We start from the raw sequence: 25468 nt of genomic DNA, 5'->3' as shown, positions 1-25468 counted from the left end.
ACCCCGCACTATTGTGATTTGTAAGAATATATATATTTGATCACGCAGATGGCTTTATTTATTATATTTTTAACCCTAGGGAAGCACGTCCAGATCTCAGACTGCCGTGTCCTGGAGGACGGCTGGCTGGTGGCTCTGGCCTGTCGCCAGCCGCGCTCTCTCACTCTGCACCGCTGCCACCATGCCGGCCAGGCTGTGACAGACCATGGGCTGCAGCGCCTTTTCCATCGCTGTGGAGATGTTCTTCAGGTATTAGTACAGGCTGCATAACATCACCCTTTCCTCCCCGTGAGGAATAGTATGGCATAGGTTCTAGTGGCTGTCTACCTACTATCCCCGTCACGCCCCATAAAACGGTGTTTGTTTTGCATGGGATTGTATAAAAGCTGTAGTTGATTGAATGGACACTACATTCACTTGTCTTAAGTGAAAATGACCTAAAAAAGATATCCTTTAAGAAGCCTCACTCTCACCCAGGTTGTATTAGTGTGCTGGGGCTGTTGTAACAAAGTACCACCAAGTGCCTGATCTCTGCCTTCATCTCCTCAAGGCATTCTTCCTGTGAGCATGTCTGTGTCCAAATTTCCTCTTTTTATAAGGACACCAGTCACACTGGATTAGGGACCCACCCACACTGGTTTGATCTCATCCTAACTAATTACATCTGCAATTATCCCAAAATAAGGTTGCATTCTGAGGCACTGGGAATGGGTCTTCAAAATATAAAATGTTGGGAATTACAGTTCAAGCCATAACATATCTTACATGATATTTCAATGTTTGGACTTTCATGAAGATGAAAAAATACTTTATAATGATCTGAGCAAAGAACTTAATATTTTACATATACACTTGAAGTAATTTTCGCACTTTTAATATATACTGAATTTCTCAGAAATGTAGCTACCAGGTTTATGAAGAAAGAGTACGCTTTTGTTTTGTTGAAGTTTTAATAAAGTTGTTTATGTCTTTAGAAAACACTGTGCATAATATTTGGGTCACCAAGCAACACACACAAAGTACTCTCATTTATAGACGTACTAGGGCCCAGTGCACAAATTTGTGCATGGGTGGGGTCCCTCGGGGTGGCCTACAGAGATTGGGCCCCAGCTCGTGCCACCAGTCTTGCAGCCCCACAGCCCCGCCTGGCGCTGCCCCCTCACCTGCTCCACCCACCGTCCTGCCTGTGGGACAATTGATTGGGGCCACCCTCCCCCCCCCCGGCCCTCCGCCCCCCTCTCCTGCCTGCCTGGCTCCCACAGCACCTGGGAGCTGGGCAGCAGCCCTGCCCCCCACTGCTGCTGCTGGTCTCCGTCTGCAGGGTGATCAGCAGGGCTCACCTGCTCCACCATCCTACCGTGGTCCCACTCTCATTGGGGCTCATCAGGGCTAGCAGTGCCTCCACTGTTGCCCACTGCTAGGGCTGCCTCACTGATGCCTGCCGTGTTCCCCACCACCCCTGGTGGTCAGCGCATGTCATAGCGAGCATCCGAACTCCTGGTCGAATGTCCACTCAAGGGGATAATTTGTATATTAGGATTTTATTATATAGGATGTCAGGCTCCTGCCACTATAAAAATGATCTGGAATATGCTTTTATTTTATTACCTAGTTTTCTTCTTTTGAAGCAGAAAGAAGGGATTGCAAAATATCTAAGCCAGGTTTACAGAGATTTCCTCTCAAAATATGGGAAATACACAACACACACACATATGAAACAAATGTGATATATTTACATATATATTTACATCTGGGAGGTACAGAGAATAATGTTTTTGTAAAATGCCTCGAAAATGCTATTATTACTACTTTTAAAAATTACTTTTAAAATTGTCAATTTTTTGTTTGTCTCACTTCCTCATTCTTATCCAACTGTTGGGGGCTCTGTCTTTTCTGAATAATTTTGGCACCAAGTTTTCAAAATCCCAACATTTTAGTTGTATCTCCAGTTAAGGGATTTTGAAGGTAGAAAATATATTTGGGAGTTTGAATACAATAACACCAAAATACTGGGGTGTTGAGTACCTTATTTAGCATATGCACATATTAGTTTGAAAATGCATATATTAGTTTGAAAATGTCAGTCTGACAGAAGCTGTCAGAAAGCATTTTGAATATTTGATGAGAGTTTCTAACCTTCATCTGAGTTCAGAGATTAACAAATTAGGAGAACAGAGTGCGTCTGCTCTCTGTTGACATTCATGGATCAATTGTGTGCAAATATTGGATTCTTTCCAGCTATAATAATAGGCAAATAGCAGCGAATCTACTCTCCAGGAGGGCAAAATTATGAAATACTCAGTCTCGTGTGTGTGTGTGTGTGTGTGTGTGTGTATGCGTGTGCGTGTGTGTTTATAATTTCTTTTTAAGCCAGGGAAACAGCACATAGTAGGGGCTCAGTAAAAATGTAATCACGAATCACAAACATTTCCTCAGACCTAGAAAGACCTCAGGGATTCTTTAGTCTATTCTACCAGCCTATCATCCTCCCTTTTGCAAATTTTCCACACTGATGCCCACAGAGATGAACTGAAAACATAGATGTCTTTGAGGACTTAACTTCTGAGCCAGCATAGGGCTCCCTGAGGAATGTCACCTTCAGGAACTCTGCTTTTTTAGCACTTTAATTGTCCATTTCAAATATCATGGATTGTTAAACTTTAACACAGAACACTTTTGATAGCTATTTTGTAAATTATCCTTTTTATGAAGACCCATGAAATAAATTTCTCAGAAAACTTGGACCTACAGATGTTATCAGTCTTCTGAGTAACTTGCTTGTGTTTACTCGATGGGAGGTACGATGCTGCTTTCTTTTCTGCCTTCGTTGCTATGAAATCCAGATCAGATTTATGAAATTAAACGCTTTAATAGGACGTAGGATGACTTGTATTTTGTAAACTAACTTAAAGTTTGACCTCATTTTATTTTTCTGTCCCTTTTTACTGCCTATTCTTTTCTCCCTTCCTTATTTTTATCTTTTTTTTAAATTGCTTATTGTTTTTAGAGAAAGAGACAGAGAGAAACATTGATTTGTTAGTCCACTTATTTATGCATTCACTGCTTGCTTCTTGTATGTGCCTGGAACAGATACCAAACCCACAACCTTGGCATATTGGGATGAGGCTCAAATTAACTGAACTATCCAATCCAAGGCCACCTTATTTCTATCTTATTAAACTATGGGTATTTTTAAGTTCCTGAGATCCTTTTTAATATTATACTTAATAATCTTCTTTAAGTCTATTATTTATTGCACATCAAAGTATGTGAGGCACGGTCAATAGACCCATCTGAGAAGCTGTGGTGAGACAGTTTTAAAAGAGAGAGAATTCAATTACCTGTCTTTTTAATATTGGAAAGAACTTTGGTTCCTACCAGGTAGGAAGAATATAAGAAGAATGCAGACTTATCTCAAGGTCTAAGGTCTCTTAAGCTAAATGAGAAAATAAATGAGAGTATTGAATACATATTTTAAAATAAAGTACAGTTATATTTTTAAAATGTTACAAGTAAAATTAATCCAAAATTCTCTCAAGTGGTGTAGTAATCCTGGATGGAAGTTAGGGGCTCAACTCTGACTGAGAGTATGCCATGGTATGACTGAACCTCAGAGATGTGAGCTGTTTGATTACCCTCTTCCATATGCTGTGTAGTCCGTGTGAAATACATAAATAGGACTCTGTCTCACCTGTATTTTGAACAAGAATCCAGTCTGCATTCCAGACAATCATTCTGGCTGTTGGGGATTTTTAGCAAACTAAGGAGTCAGCCCCAAAGATTGCTAAGCAAAGTAGACTCAAAATTGTTTGAGATGATTTAAATTTTTATTTTATTTTATAAATTTTAACCAGAAATTAACACTGGAATGTTGCTGAGAATCAAACCCATGATACTAATATTTTGTGTAAAAATCTGTACCTGCTATGTTTATGTGTTTATAAAATGTAAGAGAGTTGGGCTTGTTGACATAACAGATTATCCCTTGTGATTATAATCGAGAGTACATAATTGAATAAGTGACTTTACATGGAAGGTAGGATTCGCTTCCTCTCACTCTGAGCCCTGTTTTTCCTTCTCCTCCATGCTGAATATTATAAGAAAGTGACTGATGAATGTCATCCAGTTATTCATTAGTGAACAGGTGAATGCTTCATTTCTGATTGCTGTTTCCTTTTGTGTACCAGCTGTCTCATTTTCCCTGGATGTACTGTGTGCTTTCACACCTGTGTGTGCTGGTTCATGCTGTCCTATATACCCACTACCAGTCCTAGCGCTGCTTGGAAACACTCAACCCATCCTTCAAAGCACAGTGGAAATTTCCCTCAGCTGATACATTCCCCCTCTTCCTTCACAGATAGGATGTTCTTCAGCCTCTGTGTTGCTCTGAGATCTATTCCTTGAAAGGAGTGTGTGTGCTGTCAACTGTGGGATCGCACATCCATTAAAGGCACAGATCATGTTGTGGGCACAGTGTCAGGTTCGTTAACAATCACTTAATATTCATGCTAGGACCTCAACCTGGGGCAATTATTGGCCCTCTCTATTCACTCATCATGGAGACATCACTTCCACCAAGTCACTGGGCGTGGGTGTCACCACTATTCCAAATAGGGTGAAGCCCCTTCCTCAGAAGCATAGCCTGCCCTTGGCCTGACAGAAGCCCTGGGGCTTACTGAGCTGGAGGGGGTGTTATGTGGTTCGGGCAGCCATAGGCAAGAATGCCTGAGACTCTCACTGTTCTTACCTGAAGTTCAGCTGTTTTTTTTTTAAGCGTAAATGTGTCACAGGTTATTGTTTACAGTTATTTTGGGGAAGAGGATTTGCTGACCACCATAGCTAGGAATCTCACCTTTTGACATAAAACGTTTAACTGTTTTATTCAAAAACTTTTTTTTTCTGGTTTCTCTCTCAATGATGTCAATAGCCAGCTGACTGGGTCTTTGTGCTCTGTAATCGATTGCTATCTCATCTTATTTTATTGTCTTTGTTTTCTTCTCAGTTGGTTCCATGCCTCCGTGCTTTGGGTCTTACTTTGTTCGTCAATTCATTTGGCTCATTAGGTTGCACAAATAAGTGAGATCATATGATACTTGCCTTTCTCTGACTGGCTTATTTCACTTAGCATAATAGTGTCCAGATCCACCCATGCTGCCCCAAAGGGTAAGAGATCCCTCTTTTTTACAGCTGCATAGTATTCCATTGTATAAGTGTCCTACAGCTTTTTTATCCATGCACCTACTGATGGACCCTTGGGCTGTTTCCAAACCTCATGTCTTTGTTTTCTTATGGAGCTTTCCAGTTAGACCCGGATACCACGGATTCTGTTTCTGAATTAGCTCCTGACCACACTCGTTCTGTTTTCTGCGGTGCTTCCCCAGCTCTGCACTGCTGTTGAGATGGATTTTAGTCAGTTATTGCAGTACTAGTTTCTTTACATTTCTCCTGTGCCCTTGTCTACCTTTTTATTTCAGCCTTGCACCCCGTTCTATTTTCATCACTGTTTAAACTTTTTCTAAAGGCATTTTCTTCTAGCTGCTTGGCAATGGAAGTGCTTTCTGAAACTTTATGTGATTTCTCAGTATTAATATGAATACGTTTTCTCACATCTTTGGAGCAATAATACCCTTCCATTTTCAAATGCTGCATGTTATATAATTTTGTGATTACTCCACTTGAATAGGGAAGGTTGATTCTGTCTGTTAGCCAGCTGATAAGACCCACATATTCCATCTTGCTTCTCTCACTGTCCACCAAGGAACCATCAGTACTCTCTTCTTGGGATATAAGCTGGAGGTCAAACAGATGTAGGAGTCCCTAGCATTTAAGTTTCTAATGTCCAGAAGATATTTATCCAGTTCAACAATATTTTATTGAGATAGGACTACTGGTTTCCATTTTACCTGGTGTTCTAACTATGAGCCAGTGTATTTATTACTGACAGCTTTGAGTCAGCATGTCGCGCTTGCTTTGTTGGAAGTGGAGCATGGTTAAGCCCAGTCTCCAAAGAGGATTGCTTCCTCTTTCTGCCCCCACCCACTGAAGACTTGACACCACAGTGTGCCATACATCATTGCGGGGCCTATGAGCTCCTAGCCAAGTTCGGTTATTGTGCATTTTAGGCTCCAAAGGCAGCCCGGCAATGAAGCACCAAAGAATTCTCAGGGGAGAATTTCCTCAGAGAGGAAGATCCTTCAGGAACTGGATCTCTAATACGATGTTGGATTTTTATGGCTGTCTTGCTCTCTTTCAGAGACCCATATGTGAGCTCACTGGCCATCATTTCTCAATATGACTCAGGATGACTGATTTAAAAATTCACTGACATCACTCATTTATATTCTTAGTTTCTATTGCTCTTGTAAGTTTCCCACTACATTGGTATTTTAAACTGGGAGGGGAAAATTAGCAACCTGCTACCCTATACTAAAATTATCCAAATATTGGCTAAACGAAAGAAACGTTTTCATGTTCAGAGGGGATTTTTTTTGATGACCCTTAAGATTTTTTGTCTAAACCTTGAAAAATAAATTTTCTGCTCTAGTTTGTATACAAAGAACTATCTTGGAGGAGTGTGTGCTAGATCAGCGAATCTCAATGTACAGTGTTTCTAACACCTTAATGTGCAAATGAACCCCTGGAGATCCTGTTAAAATGCAGATTCTGCAATTCTAACAAGCTCCCAGGTGATGTAGATACTGCTGTTTTGGTCAGTAAGGTGCCCGAGGAACTGGTGTGCTGTGTCCCTCATAGGAAGCCCAAATCATTCCTGCTGGGATTAGCATTCAGAAGAGGCAAATTGGGAAAATTCCGCAGCATCATCATTTCCATACTCTCCGAGGGCCTGGTGATCTGTGGCCCCTGCCCCCCAAAGCAGAGACTGTTACCAAATGATTGCTCTGTCAATAATTGTGTACCATGTCATGTTCAAATACTCATGCCCTTTTTATCTGGGAGGAGACTGTTAGAGTAAGGAGGTGGCAACCACAGATAAGTCTTATCATTTTTATGACATCAATGATACATTTTTATTTTTTTTAAAAAAAGCTTCTAAGTGTTTGAAGTGGATTTGCTGTATTGTAGGTGATGTCATAAAAATTCAGACAGTTTTTTGAGGTCAGGGATAGAGCAAGAGGTCACAAAATTCCACAGCGGGATTTCTGAAAGGAATGCTGTCTTCCCAGGAGAATTACCAAGGACTGCGTTGGGAACTGTGGGTAAAGAAGCCACGGTTGCGAAGGTTGGCCCTGCTCTAGGAGAGCCGAGATGTTGATGCTTTAGGATTCAATGAAAATGAATGCTCCCATCGATGTGGAAGATATGTTGTAGAACACCCCTCAAACAGATGCCAGTGTAGTCCTGTGTTTGCCAGTTGGGGCATTGTTATGCTGTCAAACATAAATTGGAATTATTTTTCAGGATAAGACTGCTTTTATCACCCTAGCTGCTTGACATCTATTTTCTAGACCCCTCCCCGGTATAATTACTTCCTTATTCTAATATTTTCTCTAGAGAACCATCCTCATGATTGGCAATTTCAATTTATGGGTTACAGTGTGCCTAAGAATTGCAAGGCATTTAACTGGAAAGGTCTAGAAAACAGTGGTGGCAGTTTCAACAATCGTGCCACCTGGAACTAGCCTGCTGGGATTATCTGACCGGTGGACACAGGTAGGCAAGCAATGCAGCAGGCTTTAATGGCCTTGTAAAAAGCAGATTAACACAAGTACCACTGACACCGATTCTGTGGCCTTGGACACATCATGCAGTTGTTACTTAATTTCTCATGCTGTGCAGTTACAAAATTAAACTGCATTTATATCTTAAAATAGGTCAGTTCCTTCTGAGGATAATGTTCAAGTTTTGTATTATTCTCTAGCAAAAAAGTCAGTCTTTTAAAGTACCTTTTGCTTTCCTTTTTTGAAAACAATAGTTTGTTGCCAGCTGGACCTACATCCATCCCTGCCCTCCCTTCCACCCTCTCTCCCTGCCTCTTAGCAGTTACTGCTCTCCATTCATTGCTCTCAGTCTCTTTGCATATAAAAATCCCTTCTGGCTGCTCCACTGTTGTTACTGGATTTTCAGCCTCCTCCCTCTGCCCGGCCCCAAACTGTGCTTAAATAACTTTCTCGCTTTTCCGTATCTTTCTGATAAAGCAATCTCCAGTGGCCTCCTCCCCCAGCTCACCCAACTTCTGACTTCAGTCAGCAAGCGCTTCAATGTTTATCTGTACCATGCTATTGTCCTCACTCCCAGCATGAGAGTTACTGTCTTGCTGCCTGTAGCTCTTTATCCTTCCCTCTCAACATTCACCATTGCCCTTTTTTCTGTCGACTAAATGACATTCCTCTATGGCAGGAAATCTCATTTTAAGACAGACCCAGCAATAACATTTTCTAGAATAACTTTTAATATTAATATATCACAACTCTTTACTCCTGACTACAATTTACTCAGTTTTTATGACTATCTTCTTTATTACACACTCACTGTCTTTATTCATTTTGCATCTGGTGACTATATTCTTTTGTTATGTGTGTATCAGGTTTAGTCCATAAGCCAACAATTCCCCAAACAGAGTTTTGCTACAGTAAAAATAGGAATACCACAGAGAGTAGCAACATCAGGCAATGATGATGTGTATGTAAAACTGTGTGAGTGTGTGAGCGTGAGTGTTAAGGAGGTTAAGGGAATCTTGTTATATATGGGTATTTTAGAAACAGGACAGTGTTTCAGTTAAGATGAATCTTTGCTTCATCATGTTTCAAAATAAATATATATAGAATAGTATAAACATCTAATCAAATTATAATAAAAGTTGACAAAGATTAGAACATGTATTCAATATATGTAAGGATAACTTCATTTTTAAAGAAACAAATGAAGGGGATGATTGATAGCTTTAATAATATACATATTTAAAATTTCTATACCATTCAAAAACCCCAAAGGGGCTGATATATATAGTATTTTTGAAAATTCATATTTATAAAGAAGACAGCCAAACTTTAAAAGATAAATGAAAAAGAGGATATTAATGCATTTCACTTAGTCTGTAAGCTCCATGAGGACAGGGACATTTTCTTGTATTTCACTCATAATAGGTATATAATAAATATTGAATGAATAATTAAGAGGAAACAAATAGAAAGTGAACTTATAAAAGCTCATTGCTGCAGGAATATCTATAATAATAAAAGCATAATATGCTAATTAGACCAGACAGCCAAACGACCTTCTGGATGTCATTATGGATGTCCTTCTGGACAACCTTCCTGATGAAACAGTGGTGTTGGGGGCTGAGGCAGAGGTGGTTAGGGGCGATCAGGCAGGCAGGCAGGTGAGCGATTAGGAGCCAGCAGTCCCAGATCTGAGATGGTGCAGGCTGGGCTGAGGGACCCCCCTCCCATGCATGAATTTCATGCACCGAGCCTCTCGTCTATATAATAAAAGCCTAAGCAACCATTACAGCAGAATGACCAGAATGACTTGTTGCTATGATGCGCACAGACCATCAGGGGGCAGATGTTCAATGCAGGAGCTGCCCCTGGGGGGATTGGGCCTAAGCCAACAGGCAAACATCCCTCGAGGGGTCCTGGACTGTGAGAGGGCACAGGCCAGGCTGAGGCACCCCCTCCCCAGTCCACTGGGCCTCTACTATAAAATAAACAACTAAAATATGCCAACTAAAATCATTTAAAATATAAGTATCAGTGATATTTAGTGGCTCTATAAATTGATTAACTTTTGGGAGGTAATATGGTAATTTACAATAAGAGAACATAATTTCTCAGGCAGAAATTTAAATGTGAAGTACCCAAGATTAAATATTTTATATATGCATATTAAATTTATTTTAATATTTCCATATTCAATATATATTTCTACATTAAAGCTGTTCAGTATAACTTTACTTATAATATTTAATATTAGAGGGATAGGTTATATGCATTTTCACTTGGCACAAGGGTATGTTATGAAACCATGAAACCACACAAATGATATTAATTCTAAAGATACATGGAAACTGTTTATTCAGTATAAATATAATGTGTATTATTATTGTTATATTCAGATTTCAACAATAAAAATTCTCTAAGCATATAGAAGGCAATTTGCATATATGCAGAAATAAAAGCAATTTTATGAGTGTGGTGGACTTATGGTCTTGCTAATATTGTTTTTATATATATCTTTTAAAATTAGAGCTTTAATTGAAATATATAAAGTTGTCTCTCAATTATATATTATATATGTATGCACACACAAACACACACACACACACATACCTATGAACTTAGTAACCTGTTGTTCTTCCAGGGAAGTTATAATAATTACTTATTAACCAATAGACTTACTAATGAATATTTACAAGAGAGCAGGAAATGCAGTTTCGCCTTAGGGCCGAGGGGAAGCTTGGAAGAAATGTTCTGGAAGCATTGTCTACCTTAGCGTGAATGTTAAGCACAAAGCAAATGATTCTGCATATAGCTTAGAGGCATTCATGTTTTAGCTGCATTAACAACAGATAGAACCATTTTTGAGTGGACTGACTGGTGGATACCCATTAGCAGATAATTTGCAACATTGACAATATTAACTACTTATTTTTATGTCTTGGATTTATGGGTAGCTTTTAAAGAAAGAACTGAGACACAATTTAAAAACCATTAAATTCTCCCCTTGGAAGTGTACAATTCAGTAGGTTTTAGTATATTCACTAAGTTCTGCAATCACCACTGCTATCTAATTTTAGGACACCTTCCTTACCCCCAAGAGAAACTTTGTACCCATTAGCAGTCGCTCCCTATTTCTCCTTCCCCCAGCCCTTAACAGTCACTAATCTACTTTCTGGCTCTATGGATTTGCCTCTTCAAGACATTTCATATAATATACAATTTTTGTCTGTCTGGCTTGCATCAAGATTCATCCAGGTTACAGCATATATTGTTACTTTTATTGCCAAAACATATTACCTTATATGCATATATCATATTTATGTTACCCATTCATCAGTTGATGGACATTTGGGTTGTTTCTATCTTTTGACTTATAAGAATAATTCTGCTATGAAAATTTGTTTACAAGTTTTTGTGTGGACATATGCTTTCATATCTTTTCAATATATACTTAGAAATGGAATTTCTTGGTCAGATGGTAACTCTATAATTGACATTTTAAGGAACTGCCAGACTGTTTTCCAAAGCAGCTACACCATTTTATAATCCCATCGTAGGAGGCTTTTACTTTCTTCTTTCATTTACTGATCAATAATGAACATATGTTACTTTAATGATTAGAATAATAGAGAGTTATTAAAATAAACAACCCTGAGTCCCAATCTTTGGGCCACAGGGCTATTGCAATGGGCATTTGATTCATTTGGGTACCATCTTTGTTTTTAAACTGAATAACAGACCCTGTCTCATATGCTACATATAGAAGCTACTGTGATTAAAGAGGAACAAATTCTTTGTTGGAGGAAAAAATCTGCTCCTAATACTTTGACCCAAATGATAGAGTTGTTGGGAAGAGGTGTGGACTCTGTTCTTCACAGGGTTTCTCTGTGTAAGTTGTGGAGTTCCTATCTTCTGTGTTCATCTTACACTGACCTGTGAAAGTAGAGTAAACCACTTCTGCTGATCAGGTGACTGAGAATAGGAAGGGAGGGCAGAGGGATGAGAATGCCCGTGCGTGATGAAAAAAATCAGTTTCAGTATATTTGGGATTTATAGCTCCATCTATAGATATATCTCTATGTGTATCTCATCTATAATTATGTCTGTTGAAGTTGGCTATCAAAACTTTGACTATTGCAAAGTCTGGAAGTAGTTGTTTAAATAAATAATATGATCTACATACAAAAGAAAGTTTCAGAATTGCATGGAGGTACCTAGATCAATGTAAGCATTGATTTGTTATCTGTAACAACTATCATGTGATGTGTTGATGGAATTCAAATTATGTGACTTTTGGGGCTCTGTAAGAAGGCCATGCTGAGCTATATTTGAACCTGAGGCAAAAAGAAAAATCAGGTACATTGATCCTGTTTTTATTGAAAGTTTTGACATTTATTTTCATCATAGATTTTGTTTGCAATAATTTTTATTTTTAAAAATATTGCATTAAATAATATATATCTTAATAACTGAGATTTTGAACATCCTCTTAAATTTACACCCAAGGGGAGTGCCTCATGGGCCACACCTTAGTCTGACTCCATATTTAGAGTTTGTCAGGTTAAAGGGATAGAAGCTGAGTGGCAATTTATTCATGGAGAAACTGAGTCATGGATTAGGTAATCCAATGTCACACACTGATAGGCATACAGTGAGTAATTGGGCATCAGAAGAGTGACTCCTCCCTCCTATTCTTTAATGAAATCAGTAAGTGATACTCCCTTGTTATATATTTACTAAGTTTTGATCTCTTTACCTTAGTTCTCATTTCAGATATTTGGTTAGAAATATGAACTATTTTTAAAGTTCTCAATACTGTCTTTCTAATTTTTCAACCCTTACAAAGTGGGCAAATTTCCCAATCACTAGCTGTTTAATCCTCATTCCTGGCCTTCCAGAATTTTCTGAACAGGAGAAGCACTCTATTTTAAAGCCAGATAGGGAAGTGATATTATACTGGAGTGGAATTTTCTGCATAATTATTTTATTCTTCTCAAAGAGATTAGGGACTCTTTCACTCTCAGCCCCACCCCATTCTTTCTCCCCCTCTCTCTCTGTCTCTCATCAATTTTTTAGAGCTTTTCAGTTTCATACTGTGATAGTCAGAAGATCCAGAGAGTTATGAAAATTTCAGTGCATTGAAATGTTTTTCAAACCATTGGAAGAATGGCACATCCTGGAGCTATTATTGGCACAGCAAATAGTGACATTCAGTGTTTATTCTGTTTGTTCTCTGATACTGATGGAATGAGTTTAGGTCACACACACTTGTTACCAAGCAGTGACTCTTTCTGGGCTGGCCAATGACTGTTTGTTTATTCTTCAAATTATGATCGTGGTGAAGTAAAATTATTATCTGTAGTTCACATCATTGAGGAAAAGGGAAAGCTAAAAATGAGAAGAGAGCACCATATTAGATCAGCATTTCTGAAAGTTATCCCTTGAGAGTAGCTATTAAAGTGGTTTCTTGTTGAAATAAATGAGGGAATACTGCATACTAAATGCTGGCCTTATTAGCATATGAAGGCTCTGAGAAATCTTTAGGGGAAAACAAAAGCCTAAAGATTTTAGTTGAACCTGGTTTTGCCCAGTTTTTGTTATGGAACTTCCTTGTACTATTGCTGTGAAACAAATTGCCCCAGAATTTAGAGGATGAAAACAATAATCATTTCTTTATCTCTCATTGTTTCTGTGGGTCAGAAATTTGGAAAGGACTCACCTGGGTAGTTCTGTCTTGGTGGTGGCTGGTGCTAGAAAAGCAGGTGATGAGAGCAGCTGGCGACTGGCTGGGCATCTCTCTTCATGTCACCTTCAGGCTTCTTTTTGTGGTCTCTCCATGTAGGCTAGATTGGGCTTCCTCACAACATGGCTACCTTGGGGCAGTAAAACTGTTACATGGTAGCTCAGACTTTCAATGCGAGTGTTTCAACTCACAATATGACTTTACGACTTAACCTTGGAAATTATGCGGCATTGCTTCCACTGCATCCTGTTACTTACAAGTGAGTCAGTCATAAGATCACAAGAGCAGGGGAATTCAATTCCCACATCTGGAGGAAGAAGTAGCAAAATTCCATAAGAGCATGTAGTCTGGAGATATTGTTGCTACCATCTTTGGAAAGTACATTCTATCACAGAAGTCTCTTCTCTCCATGGAATGTATTTAACATTGGTTTTGTGAAACGTACTTTGTGAATGTTGCTTTAGGCCAGGAGTGGAGAACATCCTTCCTACGGGCCATTAAGGCCCACAAAATCATTTGGACTGGCTCTGCCAAGGCATTAGGGGTGAGTTAATTAAATGTTTGACCAAATATAGTAGGCTAATTTTAAGTTGATAATTTTATATGGCCCGTGAATGATATTGTAAATATCAAAATGGCATTTGCTGGAAAGAAGGTTCTCCATCCCTGCTTTAGACAATTATCATCAGAGCTGATTCTAAGGAGAAAGACAGACTGGTCAATACAGATCTGTCACCATAAATTCTGAAGGCATCCAGAATGTAATTCACAAAGAGATTATTTGGCATAACTACGCTCAAAGGTACCTATATCCTACGGGTACCCTCTAGATGTTTAGTTTTTATGACGTAAGAGGGTTAAAACTCTGACATTCTACATCACTGTCAATAATTGAAAGAGGTTATGTAAAAATTCTTGGAATTTATATGTCTAGACTAGTCTAGAGAAGGTTCAGAAGTGATCTACTACAATCCAGAATGGCCTAGAGAATCTTCTCCAAATAAGGTGGGTTCTTATCAAACTGAACGGCTTCCTGGCAGTGCTGCCAAGCTTTGAGAGACATATTAATAAGCTACTGATGTTACCTGAGCCCCAATACTCAAATTCTCATCCCAGGGTCTACTTCTGGGACATCCCAAATTAATACATACCATTGTTAGGAATAAAAAAGTGCTTATTTAAGTTAAATAGCATGGAGAAAATCAGTTTATTTTTGCATACAGAAAGGAGAAAGAGTGGTGTGGGAGGAAGGAATAAAAATTTTACAATGAAGCTCATGACTAACCTTTGAATAGTAGGAGTTTTAAGTATACTATTAAAAATCTGTAATGGACAGTTAAGGGAATTACTAGATAGTGAAAGAAATGTGAGCTTGCCAAACAAGGATTTCAGTGTAGATTTTGTCTTTATTTGATGATCTTAAAGAAACAAATTACTGTTAAACATTGAAGGAAGAACCTGCCATTGTTCCACATCTGGATGTTGCTGTTTACATTTCTTTGTTGAGCTTATATCTTCATAAGCTTTTTAGCACATATATGTCAACCACTTCTGTTTCATGGTCAAGACAGGATCAGAGACCATGACCATGGATACTGACAACAGATTTGTCTGTTTTATTCTGTCTTTGTCCATGACTATATCTACTGCCTCATCTTGATTTATAAGCAAAACCTGGAAAACCTACAAAAATGTGTTTTGTAGTTTATCTAGGAATAATACAGAAAATATTGCTGTAATTTTTGGTGAAGAAAGTCAATTTTGTACAGTTTATTTCAATGTAAGTAAAATGTGAATAAACAAAAAGAAAGGAGAAAGATTATGAGATGGGTTATTAGAGGAAAGGAAGGGCTTCTTAGATTTATAGGCAATAATTTATCCAAAAGACCTAGGTTACGAACAGTGTCACCCAGCAGGAGGTGCCTCTTTCAAACACTGTTTACTAGATTTTCAACATTCAGAAGCTGGGATTAGATAAAAGCTAGCTCATCGCACTAAAATCATCCCCTCAGAAATGGAGAGCTTGTTGATATAGCCCTCAAAACTTGGCTAAGGTGGAGACACACATTCTAAAAACAATGAACACACTCCCATTTAATGTCTCACTCTTGTGTGAACTGTAGGCTTAAGAGAGAAGAGGGCAGGCATCTCTTCTCTTAGAAATAGTCCACGATTAGTAACAAAATATTTGAATTTGAAGCAATGTACATTATAGAGTAGGAAAGTTGGAAGTGTTGGAAATAATTTTATTAGTTTTTGCAAAAAAATCCCCTTTGGCACTTTATTTCTTGGCCCTATTATTCTTTGAGTTTCAGATTAATAGGAGCAAATGTCAGCTCATCTAACAAATACCATGGGAAATATTGGCCATCACAAACAGGTTTGGTTTTTGTTGAAATTAATTAAAAATTAGGAAAATCATCTCTAAATTCGTTGCTATGCGTCAGTGGTTATTGTAGGCTTTGGAGTATGCATCTTGGTAGACTTGCCAGGTTTCCTACATCCTTGCTGTTAGTATCCTGTTTCAGGGCTGCTGGTAGACAAAGGAGCTGAGACAAAGAGTTGCCTGTGAAAGCGGTCACACCCGGATCAGGACACCACTGTAACTAACCCCACCTGTGGAGCCTTGGAAATGAAGCTTTCTCATTTTAGTCTCTCCTCTCTCATCTCATTTTTGTTCCTGCCTTTTCTTTCTCGATTCTTACTGCCAGCACATGCATATACTACACTTTCATTTGTTTTGCCAGTACTGTTCTCTCTCTATCTCTTTTGTTTTCCTCACTTTTCCTTTCCCAGCTTGTCCTAACAGAAGGATAGATAAACTGTCAGCTAGAAGCTCTGAAGCTTTCTTTCTTATTTCCATCTCTCATTTCATTTTTTTCCTGCAAGGGGTTTGTGAACTTGGAAGGAAAAAAACATTCATGTGTTTATTTTCACTTTTACCCTGCAGAAATTCAGCATCTCCTTCTACAATGACTGTAGGCAGCCAGTCATCTAGTCTTAGCAATACCTGTGACTTAGTCACCACTAGAAAGCATACTTACTTTCATTTCACATTAAAGTAGTTGCAGAATCTCAACTTGTAGTTTATGTCTATCACTACTTCAAAACTATGACAGCTATAGACCAGCAAATAGATCATATCCTATAACATATTAATAAAGAAGCAAATATGTTACTATATCACACGATTTTAAAAATTTTGATAACTATTTCAATGTAATTGGTTTCCTTTGCAACCCTATATATTATATTTTATTCTTTTACAAACATTATTCTGACCCAGGTTCACCATAAGCTCACCAAAGGAGTCCAGAGCACAAAAAGGGCCAAACCCTTCTGTAAACTAATAGGAAGGACTTGAATCCATGCCTGTTTCTTTGGTGCTTCAGGATATATCCAGATGTCATTAAATAAAAAAGCATGAAATATCAAAACAAAATTAATTTTTATAATCTTTAATTAGAATAACATTGAACATGATACTTTTGGTGTTCATAGTGAACAGGGAATGCCTGCCAGTGTTGGCTATTTGAGTTCTAGAAAGCAGAGTGCTGCTATCCGGGACCGCAGGCAGTCACTGGGAGTCCTCCCAGAGTAAGTGTGAAGCTCTAGGTGCAATGCACCAACTTCAACCTTTCGTGTCTTTGAAGCAGGAATGGGAGTGGGCAATCAAAGGATGGATCAGAGGCATGGGAGGAGACTCCAAGGTCACTGTGATTTCAGATAATTCAGTTTTAACTTAGCCTCTCAAAACATTCAGGTTCTATTGGCAGAAAATTCCTATTGTCTGGGAGAACTAACTTCTAGCCTAGAATGATTGATTTCTATGATCTTTTAAAAAATATATTTTTATTGATTTCAGAGAGGAAGGGAGAGGCAAGGGAGATGAGAGAGAATCATCGATCTTCTGCCTCCTGCACACCCCACACTGGGGATCAAGCCTGCAACCCAGGCATGTGCCCTGATGGGGAATTGAACCATGACCTCTTGGTTCAGAGGTTGACGCTCAACCACTGAACATGCTGGCCCGGCATCTGTGATCTTTTTTACATAAAATGGGAGTAGCTCCTGTCATGCATGTGAGGGGACATACTGATACTTCCTGCAGTATCAGTAAGGCTGCCATTACAGAGGATGAGGTCCAAAACTGACTAGATTCTAAGGATTCAAGAAGTCCAACCCAGCTCAAAAAGAAATAATAGAGTGACATATCCAATGGATGAATAACTTTCTAATGAAAAGAGCACTTATATCTAAATATCTGTTTTAGAATCTAGGCAGGCAAACCAGCATCTCCCACTTCTGCCAGTCTGTATTGGTAATGCAATTCTAATGTGCTCCCAGATTCAATGTGGATTGAAGGTAGACCAGACCGAGGTCTTGGCTGGAGTTTCCAACACTTTTTAGTGAAAAGTTTAAAATAAAAGTTGAAGAAATTATACAGTTAACACAAATGCCATCTTGGCTTTACAATTAAGTGATAGTATAGTCACTTTATCACAAATCTATCTATCCATTCCTCTATTGTCCATCAATCCATCTTTTTAAAAAAATAATTTTGAAGTAAGTTATAGGTATCTGGTATACTTCATTCCTAAATAGTTTAGTATGTGTATCATTACAGTTCTTATATATAATGAATGCACGTATTGTAAATGCACTACTTATGGGGTTTTGACAAATGTGTACACTTATGTAACCCACCCCTATCCAGATATAGAACATTACCCCCCCCACCCCCAGAAAGTTGCCTCATGCCTCTTCTCACTTAATCACCACACTACCATCCTCCAGAGCTAATCACTGTTCTGAATTTTCCCACTATAAATCAGTTTTGCCTTGCTGGAAAAGAATATTTTTTCAGGCTACAAAGTTAATACATATTTATTAAAAAGCATTTTAAAACAATATTTAAAGAACATAATGGAGATTTTAAAATATATAAAACATCTTGTAGTCATCATTTTCCCTTAAGCCTTGGTTTTCTCAATTAAAAGCTCTTCATAAAAATACATATTAATGGCTATGTAATTGTTGGTTGTTTGGGTGAGCTCCTTTAATCCTACAACGGCTCTTGAGTTACTCCTCTCCACTAGTGTAATCCCCTGCCATCAGAAGGAAGCTGTGGCAGGCTCAGTGAACAGGCCTGAAGGAAGATGGGCTGGCCCAAACAGGAACATGCTAGTTTTAGTTGCTTTCGTCATGTTCTTCTTCCTTCTTTCTGAGCTGTTTACATCTCAGCTTCTAAGGTGATTGCTTACTCCCTAATCCTCTCTCTTAGTTGCTAAAATCTCCTGATCATGGCCTGTTCTGAAGGGATTCTGAAACCTTTCTAATGAATTCTCACTTGGTATTAATCACCAGGAGCTGAATGTGACCAGCTGCAGTGGCCCTGGGCTTATGGGAGACAAGGTCCTGCTCCACGCAGGGGCCCTTTGCAGCAGATTGACAGCAGTGGACATAAGTTGGTCTGGGGCCACAGACGTGGGTGTGATGGCCCTTATACAGGGAGCTTCAAGGTAACGCACCCAAAATTACCTTGCCATTTGTCGTGCTCAGTCCAGAGCCCAGGCCGGAAGAGCAGGCGCTGTCTGGGGAGGCAAGGAAAGAGGACGTGGTGAAGCATGTACTGGATTGTAAAGCAACTGATTACATATCATGGTCAAAGCAATAACTTCCATGGAATGAGAAATTGCAATTTTACTATATTTCTGGAAGGAAAGAGAAAACCAGACATTTTTGAATATCCATTCTGATATCACAATTGACCTTCTCTAACCTCAGTTGTCTGTGTAAGGGAAGTGATGCCACTGCCAGCTCCTCCATGGCCTGCTTCAAAGTTGCAGATGGCACGGCTCATGGGGAGGGAAGTCTTCAGTACCAGTGCTGTTGCTTCATTTTTCATTCTTTGCTACAAGCCATAATGTGAGATAACCATTACAATGATCAGTGCTTTATCAAGGGTCCTCTAATCATGCCTCTCAAAGTGAAATGTTTCCACATAGAGTGTTTTAAAATAAGCACTTTCTCTAAAGTCAACTTCAAGTTTTAGTGAAGTTTAGTCTTTTAAAATGGAGCCTTGTTTTCATAAAGAATCCTGCTGATATAATTTGGTGATTGTCAGGTAAGATGCTCCTTCAGCTTTTCTGATTTTGTACATCTGATGGGAAGAAATGTGTCATATAAGAAGTACCGTTGCTTTTATGTCCCACTATATTTGGTGATAAATCTAAAATCAAGTGCTATGTGAGGCTCACTATATTTTATTTTATTGTCAATTTCTAGCTAAAGCTTGGCTTGGTGATGAGCATAGAGAATCTCTGTAACGATCATTATATCATAGTATGTTTCCCTTAATTTATCTCTATAGGAAATTATTTTTGGCTTAATAACATGGTGGTGATGATGGAAACTATGGTTGTAAAGACCACACCCAGGAACATTCCATATCCCTTAAATAACCATAGTGCTTAGACACAACCAAAGCCTTGACAGAATAAAAGAAATGAAAGTATGTGTTCTACAAAGACAAAATCAAAGCCATAGAAAAGAAATCCAAGAAGTAAAGATAGATCTATCAATCTCTATCTATCTATCTATCTATCTATCTATCATCTATCTATATTTGTGGCTGATTTATTGAGCCCACAAAGTTCACAAATCAAAATTAAAGTATATTGTTTACCAAAATAAAATTCCTCTTTAGGTATTTTTGAGGCTATTTGAATAATTAACAAACTGCAAGATTTTGGTTTGAAATTTTTCTTTTTAAATAAAGGCATTGAGATGTAATTTTTTTGGTTAACTTTCAGCCTTCAAGGACTCTCCATTAATGGATGCCAGGTTACAGACAAAGCCATTAAAGCCTTAGTTAAAAAGCATGGAAACAGGTAATAACGATACATTTCTCATTTGCATGTACCTTATATTTATGTATCATCTATCAGCTTACATTGTGCATTCTGCTCTTTTATTTGTATTGCTTTATCTGGTGTTTTCATCAAGCAGCCATTGGGGTAGGAATTTGCCACTTGAGTAAATGGAGGTCCAGAAATATTAAGTGACCTGTTGACGGGCCACAGTAAGTTACAGAAGCTACACCGTCCTGTTTCAAGCATACTGTTCTTTGTGTTTTAGCTCAACTCAAAGAAACATTGTGAACACTTTTGTCCTGTCTCCTCTTGTTCAATTGTTGTTGAAAATTAAGAAAAGATAACGTATATAAAAACCTTCATGACTACTATTTAATATGTCCTCAATAAATGCTACTTTATTTTATTCCAGCCTACATTGATTATCCCTCTCTTTGCATGCCTGTACCACACGTTTGTTCCCTAATATTTTGATAAAGATAACCTTTTTTCCTTAGCCAACTTCTAGGGCAATAATAGCTTTTGTACCTACAGGATCTGGCACAAAGCAGGACATAATATGGGGAAAGACCATGAATCCTTCCAACAACCTGTGAATTGGGTAATAGCTTGTTTGGCAGAAAAACACATCAAGGAGTGTGGCCCCTGTGATAAAACAAGGCTCTAGCTGGCCAATAAAAACCTCATCAGATTGAATTCTGATTGGCAAAGTATACAAGTAAATTAAGAAGGCCAATATGTCTTAAATCAGTTGGCAGCAAGTTGTGGTTTCTCTGAATTATCTCAAGTCTTTTGAATCCTAGACCTGGAATAATTTTGACATAAGTCAATATTAAATGGAAAGATAAAACTAGAAATGAAGCCAAAATGACCCCTGCTGCCACAGTTTCCCATCTCACCTTCACTCACTTTGGAATATGAATGCCAATGCTTTAGTTTCAGTGGACTTTCTTGTTTCTGTGTTAAAGCTATTACTATTCAGATATAGTTGCTTCTAATTGTTTTTAATGCATAGGCTTATGTTTAAAAATAGTACCTTCTTCGTATTTAGCAACTATTTTCCTACATTATTGAAAACTTGCATTAGCATCATTTTAACATTTGCAAAATTTATTAACACTTGCAAAATCTCTCAAAATTTGAACAGTTAGGATATTTCTAATATTTTAAAATAAATGCTGCCTAAAAGATACATCCTTTTGCATGGAGATTCCTGTTTCCCTTGACCGACTACTATTTAAGCTGGATTCTTCAAAGCGGGGTTTCTGGGTTTAACCACAGGCTGTCAGCCAAATCCTGGGAATTCTCAGCAATTGTGTAAACAATAAAATATTTTTTAAAAAACTTTGATAAACTCAATGTCAGCACAAATCTGTGGATTTTTATCAACTGATAGGAAAAGTAGCAAATATGGGCAGAAATATGTTCCTTCCACTTTGGAAGTTGATTTATTGGAATTAGAGGGATTTAGCCTCTTGATGAACCCATAAAACCTTTATACTGTTAGGAAAAAAGCATTCAGTCTCATTGAGGGGAGAATATATAATATGGCATCTGGGACGAACATAAGATGGGCTAAAGCTTGCATGGTGGTAAAAATGGCAATTTTTGATTAACAAATTGTCAGCATGGGGTAGAGTCCTTCAATTTTCAGCAGTTGAAATCCCATCCTTAATCAGCTTTTGTAGAATGCCACCCACTGTTCACACAGCAGTGAGGAAGGCAGTAATGAAAAATTGTAGAACTAGCATTGAATCAGAGATCATGCTGACTGGAGGATCTTTATTTTGTGTGAAGACTGTTTTGTTATTATTCAGGAATTGGCCAAAACATGTCATGTCCTCATCTTCTGCGAGTGCTTTCTTTCAGGACAATAAATGGTGCTAATAAGTTGGCAGGCCTCCCACCAAGTAGACCTTTGATATATGTTGTGTGAGCACATTAATGTGAGATCAGAATTACAAAAACACAGGGAGTGTTCCCCACTTGTAATTGTGTTTTTATGTAATGCAAAATAAATCAAACAATCACATTCGTCCCAGGAAGCACAACCCGTTTATAAAATAATGACTTTTGTTTTTATAAATTGGTTTAATTAATCCATTTTTTTATTACTTATTAGGTTCCTACAATGTGCCAGGCACTGTAGGAATTAAATAGATGCACAGGTGTGGCCCTGCTGTAAAACAGCTGGCATTATCCATATACACTCCATTGTTTAGACCACAGATTTTTACTTCCTCTATATCTTTGGTCTATATTCTTCCTCTATATTCTTGATCTGTTGAGTAAATGTGCCAATATTCTTTGTATGTGACACTGCTCACTCCTCTCTCTTGTGCTTTTTCCAGAATCGAGGCTAGGATGGCTATATGAATTTTATTTAATTTTGTGTTTTCTTTCTCATCCTATCTAATAAAAGAGTCATATGCAAATTGGCCATCACTCCAATACACAAGATGGCCACCCCCATGTGGACACAAGATGGCCAGCAGGGGAGGGCAATTAGGGGTGACCAGCCCTTGCAGGAAAGGACAGTTGGGGGTGACCGGGGTGGCAAGGGAGGGCAGTTAGGGGTGACCAGCCCTGTAGGGAAGGACAGTTAGGGGCAACCAGGATGGCAGGGGAGGGCAGTTAGGAGTAACCAGGCCAGCAGAGGAGGGCATTTAGGGACAATCGTGCCAGCAGGGGAGCAGTTAGGCATCAATAAGGCTGGAAAGGGAGTGTTTAGGGGGTGATCAGGCTAGCAGGCAGAAGCAGTTAGGGGCAATCAGGCAGTCAGGAAGGTGAGCAGTTGGGAGCCAGCAGTCCTGGATTGTGAGAGGGCAGTCGGACATCCCTCGAGGGGACCCAGATTGGAGAGGGTGCAGGCTGGGTTGAGGGACACACACACACACATACACGCCCATGCATGAATTTCATGCACCGGACCTCTAGTTGAAGTATTAATTGCATGGAGTAAACTGAGCAAATCTTAACACATTGTGGACCAGTAGTTTTATTGCTAGCTTTACCCAGTGGCCAGAGAAGTTTCTATTGAATGAGTACAAAAATGTTTTACATAAATGTTAAACGAACACTTTAAAATTAAATACCCATTGCATTTTGAAGTTATTTATTACATATTCTTACAAGTTAATGTCTTTTTAAAGTATGATACTTTGAAAAACACTGTAATATGAAGCGAGAATTCTTGTGATCTGTCTGCAGTGTGTTAAGTATACAACTCACTGAATTTCTACATCCGTGTACACCCATGTAACCACCACCCACATCAAGGTATAGAATATTTCCATCACTCCAGAAATTTTTCTCGTGTTCTTCTTTAGTCATAATCATCTTCTTCCCCCTGGAAATAACCACTCTTCTCTCTTCTGTCACCATGGCTTAATTTTTACCTTTTCTTGAACTTCATTTAAATGAGATTATAGAGCAGTGTTTGTGTGTGTGTGTGTGTGTTTGGCTTCTTTCATTCAACATGTTCTTGAGTTTAATCTATGTTTTTTAGTATATACAGATTTTTAATATAGATATCCTATTTCATTTATACTGTTGTTCATGAAGACCTTACTTGCTTAAACAGCAGGGATTTGTTGATCCTTTTGGTGTTTGCAGTGCTAGACTAGGGGCAGATACTATGTAAAGAAGACCCTCAAAAAACAGCTTCTTTCTTAATTCCCTCTGTTAAATGGCTTATAGTTATGGTGCATGTATTTTTTAAAATATTCTTTTTTATGCTTTTTAAAAAAATTTATCTTAGAGAGAGATGAAAGGAGAGGGAGAGATAAACATAGATTAGCTGCCTCCTGCATGACCCCCACTGGGGATCAAGCCCACAATCTGGGCCTGTGTCCTGACCAGGAATCTAATCCATGATGTCTTGGTGTATGCATCAACACTCAACCACTGAGCAACACTGGCCAGGCTAAAGTATTCTTAATTCTTCAAACAAGAATAATAAATTTCTGGAAATCATTTTCTTAAGTGAAAAGTTGGTCATTTTATGGCAAGTTTTAGGAAATACTTATGTAGGTTCAATACCTAGAATGTACCCAAAGAAAAATCCATTGATATCATTAAGATCAATATATTTTTCTTTTCTTTCTGTTGATAAATCTTGCAGGAATTTTCACACAAAATTTTCTGAGTGCTGCAAGTTGGCACGGTAGAAATGTCATTCTTGACCTTGTTTCAGAAGGATGTTTTAACCTTACTAATTAAGCAACCTCCATAGCTACTCAGTGAAGCTCTCTTGAGAGTGGAGGGCCTTTGATTAGGAAAATTCCCTAATTGAGTAGGACCTCTCATCATAAAACAGTCATAACATGTTGATTATAGTTGTACCATTAGGAATTCCATTGCTTAACACAAATGGATTATAAAAAGAATTTGATTAACCTAAGTCAATTTTAGCCTGGAGATATTTGGAAACATTGCAAAGATCAAGTCACCTTAGCTATCCAAGAGTCTAAGGAAAGAGAATGGGCTTTTGATTCATGATAGCAAAAATAACTATTGTACAATAGAGTTTGGGTTTTTATATAATAGCAATCCTCTGATGATTGCTAATGTCTAATACCTATTTTCCTCTGTCTCTCAACTTGAATGTAAAAATTTTTAATGAAAATATCCATGAATACATGAAAGAAGAATCATATATAGAATTTCTGTGTACCCCTCATCCAGCTTTATAATGAACAAAATTTGTCAATCTTGTGTTATCAGTCTGCTTCACTTTTTGGTTTGCTGTGATGATTTAAAATCAAATCCCAGATACATCATTTCACCCATAAATACTTCAGTATTCACCTCTTTCAATATATGCTAAAACTTACATAGGGCTCCATTTCCTAGTGATACTAAAGTGTTTACCTGCAGGTGTGTCTTTCATATGAAAACCAACCAATCCAAAGCCCATACCAATCACCTCCCTTCACCTAGTTTCATACTCCATGCCACTAATCTGCCTGTCTTTATCACCACAGAGCCAGGTACCAGACAACTAGGGACAGCCCCACTGTCTTAGAGCCCCAGAAATTTTTAAATGAGCCAGTCCTAAGCCTGCTTACTCTGCTTCACTCATTCCTTCCTGTGGAAACCACAATTAAAGTGCTTGCCCACATTTTTCCACTCCCTCTGCCTCTTGACTGACCCTGGAGCTTCCCTGTGTG

General features: G+C 38.4%; 1 long non-coding RNA gene across 1 annotated transcript in view; it reads left to right on the top strand.

Moving 5' to 3' along the window:
* Positions 1–18858, top strand: part of LOC308528564 — a 36893-nt gene extending 18035 nt beyond the window's left edge. Inside the window, exon 3 of the long non-coding RNA XR_013996712.1 lies at positions 18790–18858. This is a non-coding gene — a long non-coding RNA (uncharacterized lncRNA). The remainder of the gene's footprint in view (positions 1–18789) is intronic.
* Positions 18859–25468: the final 6610 nt, after the last annotated feature.

The sequence above is a fragment of the Myotis nattereri genome, assembly GCF_964212035.1.
Source record: "Myotis nattereri genome assembly, chromosome: 12".
Classification (NCBI taxonomy): Eukaryota; Metazoa; Chordata; class Mammalia; order Chiroptera; family Vespertilionidae; genus Myotis; species Myotis nattereri.
This window is presented reverse-complemented; position numbering and strand designations above follow the sequence as displayed.